The sequence below is a fragment of the Bos grunniens genome, chromosome 7 (assembly GCF_055505025.1).
Source record: "Bos grunniens cultivar Pamir isolate PY7600 chromosome 7, Bosgru_T2T1.0, whole genome shotgun sequence".
Classification (NCBI taxonomy): Eukaryota; Metazoa; Chordata; class Mammalia; order Artiodactyla; family Bovidae; genus Bos; species Bos grunniens.
Window position 1 is genome coordinate 35,249,746 of NC_141171.1, and position 14,964 is coordinate 35,264,709.

The 14,964-nt window shown below is 40.7% G+C and overlaps 1 protein-coding gene across 27 annotated transcripts in view; it reads left to right on the top strand.

The window, feature by feature from the left end:
- LOC147369033 (uncharacterized) overlaps window positions 1-14,964 on the top strand; it is a 1,040,253-nt gene that overhangs the window by 165,352 nt on the left and 859,937 nt on the right. The gene's annotated exons all lie outside the window — the stretch shown is intronic.

A 14,964-nucleotide genomic window follows, 5' to 3' on the forward strand; every position in this document is an offset into this window, starting at 1 on the left:
ATGTTATAATAGTAAATAGATTTATGACTAGTAAATAGTAACTAGATTTATTACAATTTAAAAATAAATGTGAAGAGGTGTAATATGGATGGTTGTATATTGACCTGAGAAGCAATTTCCATACATAGTTTTTTATGACATTGTGAGATATTATGACTATTGGTGAGATACAGTTTTCTGCAGACATTTCTGGGTCTTTAACATGAGAATGATGGAATCCTCCCCAAGTTTTCCCCCTAAGACCGCTTATAAGAGCAAAGTTAGTTGGTGCTTATTTAATGTGCTGAGGTTCTTTGTAGGGCAATTTTAAAGTGTTGCTTAGATTTAATTCTGAATCAACTGTATTCCTGAGTTTGGGAAATCAAATTTTAACATGAACTTGCAAATAGCCCCAAAGCTTTGCCCCTAATTCATATTCCAGCAACCTTCACTGTAGCAGGAAACAGAGTCAAGCTGTTGCCATGAAGATTGTTTCAAGAGCTCAGAAATCCTCCAGGGACCTCTTTATCACTGCTTTTCAAAGAGGCCTTTATTCTTCCCTTTCCCTGTTTTCTGCAAAGGGAATTGTGTCTAATACTTGAAGACACGGTGAGATCAACAAGGACCTGAGGACTCCTCTAGGACTATGATCTTCAGATAGTGAAATCTACTATTCTGATCCCTATCCTTTCTTCCCTCTCTACCACATTGTAACAAGTACTATTGTTTTGTGAACTTTACTGTTTCATTTTTAAAGGACTGTGCTCCCAGGCCAATTTGTGTTTGTCTTGTTTTAAGTCTTCTGGGTAAAAGGCCATCAACCTCTCATTAAAGTAACATTTTTGGACTATATTATCTACTTGAAGATCTTAATTGATATATGGTTTTCTTTATTAATGGGCACAACAGTGTCTTAATCTAAGTCAAAAAAGTCGACTTTTCTTTCAAATATGTTATGCTAATTTTTTTTCCTCTGAAAAGTAAAGAAAGAGTAAAATAAAAAAGGTAGAAAAAAACATGTACTGATATTACTAATTATAGATATGAATGTACAGCAAAGTCAGTACCTAGATTAAATGTATTTTCAGTAGAGTTAGGAATAAAAATCACCTCATGTGTTTCATCTTATATGAGATAGCTGGGAAGTGATACTTTCCTTTTGGAGGAAAAATAAAAACTTTGTAACTTCATGACATTCTTTGCAAGCATAGCTATCCAGTTTCATGGGGGACATGGAGAAAGACAAAATAAGGTAGATTTTTAAGAAAGCTAAAGGAGGTGGACTTTCTCAGTCATATTTGTATTCAGTCCAATAGATCTTATGGAGAAGGGAATGGCAACTCACTCCAGTATTCTTGCCTAGAGAATCCTGTGGACAGAGGGGCCTGGTGGGCTGCTGTCCATAGGGTCGCACAGAGTCAGACATGACTGAAGCGACTTAGCATGCATGCATGCATTGGAGAAGGAAATGGCAACCCGCTCCAGTGTTCTTGCCTGGAGAGCCCCAGGGACAGAGGAGCCTGGTGGGCTGCCGTCTATGGGGTCGCACAGAGTCGGATACGACTGAAGTGACTTAGCAGCAGTAGCAGCAATAGATCTTAACATTTTCTTCTGAAAAGAATATTAATCTTGGTCTACATGCATTATCAGACTAGGTTGTGAGTACATGCTGACAGAATACGGATGTATGTGAAAGTAGAATGTATATGAAGCATTTTATGTACTATATATATATATATATATATATATATAATTTTTATAAGGAGGCATAAGCTAAACTTGTATTTACTTATGAGCTAAAACATTAGATAGAGTTTAGGAATTCCCTGGTGATCCAGTTAGGACATGGTGCTTCCCAGGGCTCAGGTTCAATCTCTGATTAAGGAACTAAGATCCTGCAAACTGCATGGTGTGGCCAAAGATAAATTAAAACAAAACAAAACAGAATTAAAAGACATTACAGTTTATGTGCTTAGTCACTCAGTCATGTCTGACTCTTTGCGACCCCATGGACTGTAGCCCACCTGGCTCCTCTGTCCATGGCGATTATCCAGGTAAGAATACTGGAGTGGGTAAAACTGTCCCATGAAGTTATGAATGTATTCTTCTCTGAAGTAAGGGTGTTTTCAGTGGCAAACTTGAGAAACTGATCCGCATGCTGGAACAATTAGTGTTTGGATAAGAATAAATAATAATAATAATATATTTTATATGGTCTAAAGAAGAAAACTTACTTTCAGGTGTTCAGAGGTACTGCATAGATCCAGGCTTATAGTAATGTGATCATTTCCTTATTTTCAACTATTTGAGGATATAAAAACAAAACAAATACCATTATTGATTATGTGTTATATATAGGCCAGAACTGTACATAGTGAAGTGGCCAAGAAAGACAGTGTTCATGGCCATATGGAGGGCAGGCCCTGACCAAGCTTCAGGGAAGCAGGAAAGGTCTAGCCAGGTGGATGGAACATAATGTCCCATAACATTTAGAAATTGGCAGGTGGGAACAGGAGGTTTCTTAGCAAGTCAGAGGCCTCATGCTAGTCTAAAGGGGGGTAAAAAATATATTGACAGGCAGGTGGAACAAAATAATGAAATGTCCAGAGAGAAGCTTGTTTATGGTTCTCAGAAGCCTGCCTTCTTGAGTGGGGTTGGGGTGGGATGATGGCAAAAGTGATTTGATGCACAAGCTTATGACAGTTATCTTGTCAGAAAAGGGGACTAATTCCAGAGCTCAGAATAGGAAAGGAAATACACACAGTGGTCATGAATATAGCTTTAGGTAAGGAGCTATGACCAACCTAGACATCATATTGAAAAGCAGAGACATTACTTTACCAACAAAGGTCTGTCTAGTCAAAGCTATGGTTTTTCCAGTAGTTGTGTATGGATGTGAGAGTTGGACTATAAAGAAAGCTAAGCACTGAAGAACTGATGCTTTTGAACTGTGGTGTTGGAAAAGACTCCTGAGAGTCCCTTGGACTGCAAGGAGATCCAGCCAGTCAATCCTAAAGAAAATCAGTCCTGAATACACTGGAAGGACTGATGCTGAAGCTGAAACTCCAATACTTTGGCCACCTTATGCGAAGAACTGATACATTGGAAAAGACGCTGATGCTGGGAGAGATTGAAGGCAGGAGGAGAAGGGGATGACAGAGGATGAGATGGTTGGATGGCATTGCTGACTCAATGGACATGAGTTTGAGCAAACTCCAGGAGTTAGTGATGGACAGGGAAGCCTGGCGTGTTACAGTCCATGGGGTCGCAAAGAGTCAGACACGACTGAGCAACTGAACTGACTGAAGGAGTGAGGATCACCAACTCAATGAACATGAGTTTGAGCAAGCAAGCTCATGAGTTAATGATGGACAGGGATGCCTGGCAAGCTGCAGCCCATGGGGTTGTAGAGTTGGACATGACTTAGTGACTGAACAACAACCACAATGAGAAAGAAAAGTATCTGGCACTTCTCCAGTTGTTATGCAGGTGCAAATATTAATTTTCTGTTTGTCTTGAATGGATATGTTACCTATTTGGTGCCATAACACACAAACACACTCATATTAAGTGTCAATACATACTCTGATGCTTTAATCAAGGTACATACTAAATAATTTGAATTGGCAAAGGAATTTTGGGAACAGAATCCAACATTAAGCTTGACAAGAAATGAATATTTGGACAAGGAATTGTGGAACATTCTACTATGACATATGTTCAGATTTAGAATGTGAAAATTACTCAGTCATGCCTGATTCTTTGAGACCCCATGGACTGTATAGTCCATGTAATTCTCTAGGCCAGAATACTGGAATGGGTAGCCTTTCCCTTCTCCAGGGGATCTTCCCAACCCAGGGATCGAACCCAGGTCTCCTGCATTGCAGGAGGATTCTTTACCAGCTAAGCCACAAGATTTAGAATAAGCCTACTCTATTTCTACGGAGAAGGCAATGGCATCCCACTCCAGTACTCTTGCCTGGAAAATCCCATGGATGGAGGAGCCTGGTAGGCTGCAGTCCATGGGGTCGCTGGGAGTCGGATACGACTGAGCAACTTCACTTTCACTTTTCACTGTCATGCATTGGAGAAGGCAATGGCAACCCACTCCAGTGTTCTTGCCTGGAGAACCCCAGGGATGGGGGAGCCTGGTGGCTGCCGTCTATGGGGTCACACAGAGTTGGACACGACTGAAGTGACTTAGCAGCAGCACTCTATTTCTCAAACCAATCTTGGGATCTAAAACCAAACTTTTTAGAATGAGAATATTAAATTGAAAATTTCTGTATTAGGATGGGATTCAGACCTTCCGTGTAGAACTGTGGGAGAAGTACAGTCAGCAGTGACCTGGCAGAACAAGGACCTGGCTTGATGGAGGGAGAGTGGGAATGTCTGACCCAGCAAGGACAGAAGTGCAGTTAGAAGAGCCCTGGAAAACAATTTCCCTTTCAAGCTGCACTGGTAGTAGGTATGTGCTTGCTTATGCTAGATTTTAGCTTTGTGTAGCAATCAGGATCAGGACACAACACCCCGCTTTCCTTGCCCATTCAGTTGCTGCTCTTGGGGTTTTGCAGGCTGCCTGCTCACGTGAGTCTCCATTTTGTCCATGCCTGGCAATAGCTGCTCGGAACCTCGCCTCTGGCAGCTGATAATTTCAAGTATCCAGACCTGTCACGATGCTCTCCAGGAGAGGCGTCAGGCTGTCATCATCTGTTAGGCAGCCCCCAGCTGACACACAAGGGCTTTCACTGAGTGCCCTTCTCTCTCAGGCTTTTGAATTGCATCTTTTGATAGGAGTTGAGATAAGAAACAAGTTCAGAATCCAAATCAAGGCCTTCAGTTGCTTTTCTAGCCACTTGGCCTAATTTCTTTAGTCACTTTTTTGCAGTTTGGGCCAAGTTTGCATAGTTTTGACAATTTCAAGACCTTAGATGCAACCATTGATTTCTTCAGAAGGACTGTTCCGTGGGTCATGAAAACTAAGCAGCTAGGCACTTTCTTCTCATCCTCATCATTGCCAAGGAAATGCAAAGACCATGAGTTTAAGTGAATTAGGTGAAGCTAATCTTTCTTACTCTGGATCCAGCTCAAGCCCCCTTTCGTTCTTCAGCAGAACAATGTCAGGCAATGGCAACCCACTCCAGTACTCTTGCCTGGAAAATCCCATGGACGGAGGAGCCTGGTGGGCTGCAGTCCATGGGGTCGCTAAGAGTGGGACATGACTGAGCGAATTCACTTTCACTTTTCAGTTTCATGCATTGGAGAAGGAAATCGCAACCCACTCCAGTGTTCTTGCCTGGAGAATCCCAGGGATGGGGGAGCCTGGGGGGCTGCCGTCTATAGGGTCGCACAGAGTTGGACATGACTAAAGCGACTTAGCAGCAGTAGCAGCAGCTGCCTCCGAGGTGTTTCTGTTGCCATGAATGATGTGAGACAGCCATACTCTGACCAGGATCTAAGACAAATCTTGACCTTAGCCTGTGGGAGTTAGGGAGTTTTACCCAGATTTCTGCTTTCTGTTACTTTTCTATTGACCTGTGCACCTTTTATAATAACTAGGATTAACAATTTTGATAAAATGATTCTTCTCTCCTGTTTTTTTCTCGGTGCCCCTATCTTTGTTTCTTACATATGCATACTTCCAGAATCAGAGTCCAACATGCTTGTGCAGTGAGTATTTATAGCTATCATTTATCCATTATGCCTTCTTTGGTAACCACATCCCAAACTGCTCTAGGAGCCATGCCTTCCCCAGTCACAGAGGTGGCATAGATGACCCAGTTTTTTTTCTGACTTCAAACAACACATATTTATTACTTCACAGTTTCTGTGGCATAACCTTGTCTTAAGTCATTCATATTTGCTAGCCCTTTACATGGGTTTAAGGCTAGGCATGTGACTCATGCAGGTTCCATCAGAGTGAGAATAAAAGCTCTTTTGTAGATTCTATCAAGAAACATAGGCTTTAGTTCTTGCAAGCTAAGTTGTAAGGAATTGTGTGGTATGGAGCTGCAGCAACCATTTATGGGCCTTTGAAGGTGACTGTGTTAAAAAATGTAGCTAATATACACAGAGAAGAGGAGGGCTGAGTAGAGGTGACAGAGGCAGAGCATCTTGTGAATTTGAATTCACAACAAGGATTCATTTAACTCCTTCCAAGAATCCATGTCTTTATTACTCTTATTTTATTGAAGTATAGTTGGTTTACAACACTGTATTAGTTTCTTGTATGCAGCAAAGTGATTCTGTTATGTGTAGATATCTGAACCATCTATGTCTTAACCCTAATCTGAGTCAGTTTCTTCTCTGCTTTGTTTTAACAAGTTTGTCTTGGATTTTCAGTATCTTGAATTAAAAAAGAAAACTAACTGAGCATTTCACTCTAGTGCTTGGACTTGGCTACTTGGTAACACATCCTTCTTGATATTACCTGTTGCCTGGGTATTTGGTTGACTTCACCCACCTTCATGTTTTCTGTGCGGGGTTCATACCCTGTTGGAACATCCTTATGTTTCGTGTTCAATCCTGATGCTTTTTTATAGTCTGGATGAAGTTCTAAGATATATAATAACTGTGCTTTTCCCCTTGAGTATTTTAGGAAAGCTTAATGATTCAACAAATAAGTGATCTCTTCAATAACTTTAAAAGTGGGGAGGCTTCAAGGAATTTCACATATCTGACCCCTGGGTGCACAAATATATTAAGGTCAGTTGCCCATTAGTTTTTCTTTTTCTATCGTGGATATTGTTATATCATTTTATTTTCTCTGATTGTGATCTTTGTGACATTCTGCTTGGCTGGCAAGTAACAAGATAACTGCTCATAAAGGGAAGAGATGATGAAAGAGTTTTCTGTAATAGATTTTACTATAATGGGATCAGAATGGCAGGGAAAGTGAAGAGGTAGTTAGAGGTAATAGAGCCCAGTATTCCTACTACCATGCATCTTGTGGTTTTCTGAGAAATTAAAGATGACCTGAGAAATGGGGTTCAGATAACACATTTTGAGATCAGTAATATGCCTAGGATCTTCTTCTATAGACTATGGACTGTGTGAGAATGGTGGTTGGTTCTGGGTGTTGTGTTGAAGCCCAATCTGTGTTTCAAGCTCAGGGCCAACCTTCAGCCATTTAGCAATAGTACTTAACTTTCACTTGTGGTATTCAGTAGCTCTTTTACCCCTGGTGGCTCAGATGGTAAGCAATCTGTCTGCAGTACAGGAGACCTGGCATTTGATCCCTGGGTTGGGAAGATCCCCTGGAGAAGGGAACGGCCACCTACTCCAGTATTGTTGCCTGGAGAATCCCATGGACGGAGAAGCCTTGTGGGCTACAGTCCATAGGGTTGCAAAGAGTGACTGAGTGACTAACCCAGTATACCTTCTTAATTGGAGCTTTCCCCAAAGTCTTCTTCTTCTTTTTTTTTTTTTTATGACTCACTCTGTGCTGAGGGGAAGCAGACACTTCATGAGTGAAAACCAAACCAAATGCTCCACAGCTAATTGGGAAACAACTGATGTTTTCTCCTTTCTTGGCCCTTTCTTTCCCAGATTGATTCCAACTCTTCTTCTCTTCCTTTCTACTGCTGCTGCTGCTAAGACACTTCAGTAGTGTCCAACTCTGTGTGACCCTGTGGACTGCAGCCTACCAGGCTTCCCCGTCCATGGGATTCTCCAGGCAAGAACACTGGAGTGGGTTGCCATTTCCTTCTCCACCTTTCTATGAGGGTCTCCCTATTCTTTGATTCTGATCCATTTATGTAAAACATTTTGACCTCAGTGCTGAGGAAATAGCTAGGAAAGAAACTTGAAATATGAGGGACAAAGAGAGTTCTGGGATAGGAGGGATGACAAGGGCTTGATACTCTCAAATTGGATAGTCTTCATAGAAGAGCTGAAATATGAACAGTTTTGAAAAAAGAAGTGTCATCATGATTTAAGTAGAGAAAAATATAAGGGATTACTAGGAAAATGAGTCAGCTGGAGAAGGTAGTCCACCTTTGATTTTTAGAATTCGATTCAGCTGCTAATCAGAAAGATTAGACTTAATAATATTAAACATTATTAATTAAATAATATTAGACTTAATAATATTAAACAAACATTAGTATGTTAATGTGACACAGTAACACTAGTACAATGCTTTATGGTCATCAGGAACCCAAGCTCCTATAATTCTTCTCATCTGGTGTCATAGCTTTCATTCTCAGAAGTATTACCTCTTGGTCCAAAATGGCTCCTGAAACTCTGGTCATCAAATCTGTTTTGCAGTCTAGAAGTAGGAAAAGAGGCAAAAGGGGGAACTTTTCTTCCAATGAAGTTGGTTTTAAGCAGTTTCCCCAGAATTTCCATGTAGGACTTCTGCTTGTCTCATTGGGCAGAGCTTAATCACATGGCCATACTTTGCTCTAAGAGTTTCTATGCAATGTGGTCTTTTAACTGTTTGCATTGCCATCCCAGGTAACTAAGGAAAGAGGAGAGAATGGCTCTAGGATAGCAACTTGCATTCTGCTACAAAAATCCTTGAAACCTGTGGTTGCTTGTTAGGAGATGCACTAAGTTATTAGAAGCTTTATAGAGTGTTAAGGATTATGGTTGTTTTTATTTTCAATTTAAGAATTGGTAAGAAAGAGTCTTAATAAGAATATTGGCCTTGAGTGTAATGAACTGGGTATAAGGAGATGGAAACTGTCATTTCTTAGAAGGGGTTATGAGTAAAGTAGGGAAGAATGTAAAGATATTTTAAAGTATTGGGAGTTTAGATATGACAAAAGTGGTCAAACAGATTTTACAAAGGGATGGATTGCCCACAATAAAAGATATGAATTTATTTATAATAACTCTGAAAAATTTGTGGTAGGTTTCAAATGTATACTTATGGTACTGGAGGTATTTTCAGGGTGGGAAGAAAGCCTGAAATAAAGTCAACAATGAGTAATATTTAGAAGTAAAACCAGTGCACTTTAGTGTTGAGGTTGACCATCTGGTTGACAGGCAAGTCATATAAAGTAAATAAGTAAAGGGGAACACTTGTAACACGACAAGGGATTTTGGAAATTGTAGGGGATAATCTAAAGGGGCAGCTACCGCTTGACTGCAGCCAGTTATTGCCGTCAAAGAAATCAGGCTTAGGTCTTCTACTTTTTCAAGAGAAGATAGAAATCCAGATTTTTATATACCCTTTCAGATTATAAATAATGGTGCAGGCCAAACAAATATGTCTGAAGGCTGGGTTTGCCAATGGATCAGTTTTACAACTTTTGATCTAGTTCAACATCTTTTTTTTACTGAGTGAGACTGGGAGAGATCTAATAACTTGCCCTCATCAATAATAGACCCCTGCCTCTTGACTTCCCATTGTCTTCCTCTTGATAGAGCTAAGGAAGTCACATGGAACTGTTTGGTGGAAAGGAATAATCAGAGGAATTAGGCATTTCACGTAGGCTTACAATTAACTCTAAAAGTGCCTAGCATGGTGCTTTACAATCTGGGGCATCTATCAATGTTAGCTCAATTTCTATGTGAATTGTTCAAGTCATGAAAGTTAATGAATAAAATAGAGGAAAGGGAAAAAGAAGCAGAAAAGTAATTATCACACCTTGGGGAGCCCCCGTAATTAACCATGGAAACAAGATAATGAATTAGCAAAGATGGCATCCAAGGAGCAGTCAGGAGCAGCCAAGATTTCTTTGTGAATCTCTTGCCTTCACCTTTGCTCTAATTACAGCTTTAGGCTGTAAATGTTTTAATTTGAGGGTAATTTCCGGCCCTTTAATAAATTTCTTTCCAATTATACTGCCACCTTAAACTTATAGGCTCATAAGAAAGTGTGGTCTTGAGAGAATATTTCTTCTCCCCTTAGTTAAATTAGATAGATTGATTAATTTTGGCTTAAATTTCTAAAAATGTGCAGTTGTATCTTGAGATTATCCCACTATTAGTGGTTAAGTATCTCTGAAATAAGTAATTATTGTCACTAAAAGACAAATTTATCAGAAGAAATGTCCTTTGAAAAATTCCGTTTTTAGTATAAATATGTCCTTATATGTCACCATAATTTGCTGGATTATCTCAATGCTATAGATCACAGGGAAATAATTTTTGAAGTGACCAATTCTATTTTAGGCTTTAATATGCATAGTAAAATACATTTTAAGACACTTTTTAAAGTTCTTAGGAAAGAATCCCTGGAAACTAGAATTTTTGATTTACTGCTCATGTTAGAATCTTAACTATTGAATACAATGGAAAGACCTTGGGGATCTGGTAGCTTCCATAGGCAATTTATTTCAGAACTAACTGCTTTTGCAGTGGATTTTGCTTATAGTAGCAATGGCCTATATTTATAATTTGTTCTCCTGGCAATTATCTGACCAGAACTGAATTACCTACAAGGTCGGTGGTGCTGGACTAAGTTTATAGACTGGCAACTTTTTCATATTTGATTGGATTTGTCATTACAATGCCCCAGCACAACAGTGCTGGAATGTAGTCACTAAAAAGAGAAAAATGTCTGTTAATCTTCTGATGTTTAATCATGACTTTAGGCTTTTTTTATTTTCTTTTTAGTTCCAAGACATATATAAAATGTCTACAGATCTCAACAAGAAAATGTGATTCTTCTCTGCTATCAGCTAAAGCTGCTGTGACCATAAAACTAAAAAATTACATTTTTGTCTCCTTGCCTATAAAGAATGTCCACCAGAGCAGGTCCAATATCTTATCTCTCTATCCAGACAGTGCTTGTTGCTAAATATACAGAGCCTGATTTTACAGTCTTCACTCAGCTCTGGCTTTTACAATTTTCAGTGGGCTGTTGGGGGGAAATTCTTATGAAAGGTTTATAAATGATGTGCAAATGGGCTATATTTTTGCAACTTGCACTGTCACCCTGGATCTTATGAGAATCTTTTGAGTAGAGTCAGCCCAGTACAGGGGCTCTTGGATGGCTCAGCTGTGTGCTCCACGTCTGTAGGATGGAGGAAAGAAAGCATGACACCATCACTTGGATGGGAGTTTCTGACATTGCAGGGGCAAAGATCCTGAAGGTCAAAGGTACCCTTAATCACAGAGCTTTGAAAGCTATTTTCTGTCCACTCCAAAGCTCTCAAAGTGGACAGTAAAGAGGCCTTTCCCATCTCTGCTGCATCCTAGGAAATGTGATACAGCAAGAAAGACTCCAGGTTCTCAGTTTGGGGGGTGGGGAATGTCATATAGCCCTTTGAGAAGCAGACAGAAGTTATGAATATTTTTGTTAGAAAAATATCCATAAAGATACATACATAGAATTTTGAAAAATTATGGTTTTATTTTTAAAAATGCATTGTTCCAAGGTCCTTGGCCCCAGGTTATGAATTCCTGGAAGTCTGAGGATGATTGTGGGGAAACTTACCTTGGACATCTATGTAATTTGTGTTATCCAGCTAGACTCACCTAATCCTACATTCAGGGTGGTGTTAACAGTAATAACCCGTGCTGTGTATCTTTTGTGTCTGTCTGCTCATTCAGGAGCTCTGTCTTCTGCAAATTTCTTTTCCCTCCCCAAAGTGGTTATATCTGGAAGTCCTTGACATGTTTCAGCTGTGATCATGATCAAGGCCAGACAGTGGTCATGTGGCGTCTCTGGTCCCGACGCCTTTGCTCATGCCCCCTGTTGGATAGCTCTTACTCCCTGCATCACTGTCTCCCCTGTCCGGCACTGAGGCGCCACCTGCAGATCACTGCCACTTCTGCCAGGGCCATGGTGTTCTGCTTCTGCTAAGGCATTGGGGCTTTTCAGGGGCTAAGCGTGCTCTGTCTTCTCCAGATTTCTAATGATTCCAGTTCCTGTGTCAGGGAGAATGCTTTTCTCTCTTTGTGCAATTATTGTTCCAATCAGATGGTTTCTATCGAGTTCTGCTTTAATGGTCTTTAGCAGGACAGATCTTTCACTTTTATTTCTACTTCCTCCCTACTTAGGGTGAAGGGGAAAACCAAGTGACCTAGCGTGTACACAGGATCCTCAGTTGTCTGCCTTGAATGGGGTTTGTCTCTGGCTTAGTGGTGTTTGCCTGACTCACTCTCCCTTTGAGAGCTTCTCGTGTAAACCCCCATTCCAGGGGTCTGTTCCCCACTTTATCAGGAGTGCTTAGAATTGCTGCCTAGCAAGGAATGAACCCAGTGTAGATTTAAACTAAAAATTTTAAGAACCTTACTATTTAAGAGTAATGTAGATAATGGTGTGACGTTTGGAGATTAGGTATATTTTTAGGAGATATTTTGGAGAGCTCTTCCAGATCTCTGTGTGCCCCTCCAGAGACAACATCTTTGTAATTCCACTCATCTACATCAAAGCTAGTGCAGTATTGTGAAAAATTGCATCGACAAAATTCCAGGCTCTTCCTGGAAACACACACCTTCTTTATTGTAAATAACTCCATACACTATCTGTAATAAGTTAGAATGATATTTCTGTCATGTTTCTGTTTTTTAGACAACTCATTTACCTTAAACTCCATAGGAATCAATAAAATATGATTCTGGAATAATACTGAATTTTAAAGTTTAGCATGCGGCATACAAAAAAAAATGCCTCACCATTTTCCTCGCTGTCATTTGAAGGTAAAGGCGTCGATTCATCAAACTTTGGAAACACATTTTGAAAATGCCGGTATCTCCATCAGTTATAGATGTGTCATAATTAACGCCGACACCTCCTGCTGTCCCAGTGTATTCTTCATGCCCGTCATGAATCCTCTCTTTGACAAGCTGTCCTGTGCTGTGTGATCACCCACCTCGGTGTGGAGTTCTCTTCAGTGTTCTCTGTGCCCTCACCTTCGACCTCCTATCAAAGTCCCTTGGCTATTCTCTACCAAACAGGAAATTTTCCCAAACAGTCTTTGTCCATTTGTCTCATGAGCTTTCTTTTCCTCGCTCCATGTCAATTGCATTTCCTCTCATAAACTCTATGACTGAAGACATGTTTTAAAATACTGAAACATTTTGAGGGAATCCTATTATAGCATAGACATATATGGGGTTAACTGGGATGTGAAAGTAAGATGGAACTTTTGTCTTTTCTGCAATGGATATAATTTCCTCGTGAGGCTTCTCTCTTAGGTTTCTCAGTGGGGTGTGGTGGGGGACTGGTAGGAAAGAATTCTGAAGTTGCAAAATAATTCCTCTGACTCCTTAATCATCTCTCTCGCCTGGCATTCTCTCAGGTAAATGCTTGGTTTGCAGCTTTTCTCTTGCTCTGTACCTTCTGAGATGGCATCTTGCTTTATGTAAGGAGGGCCTTAATGCCTTCTTGTGCTGTCAGGGTGGAGAGGTTCATTTTCTGCCAAGCATCCGCTGCATTTCCTCTGTTCTGATCGGCCTGGTGAGCACTGAGGTGCATCTGACCCCTGGACTCTTGGAAATGTGTGCTATCACCACTGAAGTCTGTGACTCTGGCCCTTTTCTTGGCAGTTCTTTTAGTGCCTCTGCATCTCTGCCTGCTCCCTAGCAGACATGCAGGCCTCCACAAGTCCCTGAAGCCATGCAAAGGCAGTGGAAAACCCAGAGCAGAACCTCAGGCTCATCTGCCACGCCCTCTCCATTAGCCAGTGTACTCCTGCGCACTCTGGATGTGGCGCTGGGTCACATGTCAGCTACTCCTAGAAGTGGGCAGGTTTTCCTGGGCCATCCCTGAGGAGGCCAACTGCTGCCTGGAAGTCCTTGTGTTCTCCCCATCTCACCGCCACTACTGTCCTTCAGGGTTTTTACCTGGACCTGGAAGTAGGACATCTGTGCCTACCTGCCTCATCGTCCTTAACTCTCTCTCCTCTGCTTTTCAGAAAAATAGAGGTTTTCAGGAAAAATAGAGGTTTTTTCCTTTATGTCCTCGTCCAGTCTGAAGGCATTTTCTTTGGGGTCATGATGGCAGAGAAATCATGTTTCAAAGTGATGATGAATGGAATGAGAGAAATAGAAAACACATCATTTAAAAATTTTCAGAATAGCATTTCTGAAAAGAAAATTATATACCTGTAAACTAGTGTTTCTGCAAACCACACATCATTCTGAAGAAAAATGGAATCATATGAATGATGATAAATAACATTCTTCTGCTTCTCATCTTTCCCTCTTATTTGGGGACTCTAGCCCCACTCAAAAATTTCTGCATTTATTTTTTTGCTTCTTTCTCACATGTTTCTCTGTGTAGTGCGGACAGTATGACCAGTCCTCCTCCATGGCCTCTGCTCTCTGGGAAGCTCTGCTTATCCCTTCCATGGGTGTCGAGCATTGATGATGGAGCTGATGCTGATTAGCCAAGGATGTCGTTTCCAGTCATCTGTAAACAGAGTGTCTTCTGCTGCTCTAATGCTTAGTGCAGGGTCACTGGGGAACCTGACTGCTGTGGGTGTGCTGCTGCTGCTGCCAGTGGGGAAGACCATGCCTCTTGGTTGCTTCCTGCCCTGCGCTGGCGGCACTCAGAGTGAAGAACCCTCCCCACGCAGGGCCATGATGAAGTGGTCTCTGTCCTCCTGGTGTACTAGTACTTAAAGTTTTGGGGATTTATGAGAATAAAAAGCTCATTTAGTATTCATTTGCCAGTCAGTTCTATGCACAGCAAATCTAACCCTGTTGCTCCTCCCTTTTGGTGACTGGGATGGTGCTATTGGGTCAAGCCTGATATAATTTCCTCTTTCAGAATATTTTTGTTTGTTTGGTCTTTGGAAACGTCTTCAATTTCTCATGCAAATACATAATCTGTAGGCTCTTCTGTTTTCCAAATACTGTATCACAGTGGTTGTAAAATTTATGCTCAATCTGAGGCTTCTACCTCCACATATAATTTAAATAAATTAAAGATTTACACATCTCTGTTTAAATCAATAAATATAAAAAACATTCCCTTATAAATGTTTTGGTCTTTTATTTTCTGGTTTGCCACATGGTTTCAACAATTTAAAGAAACCCTTAAAATACTTGAATCATGTCCCCATTACTCCCGTTTCATGATAA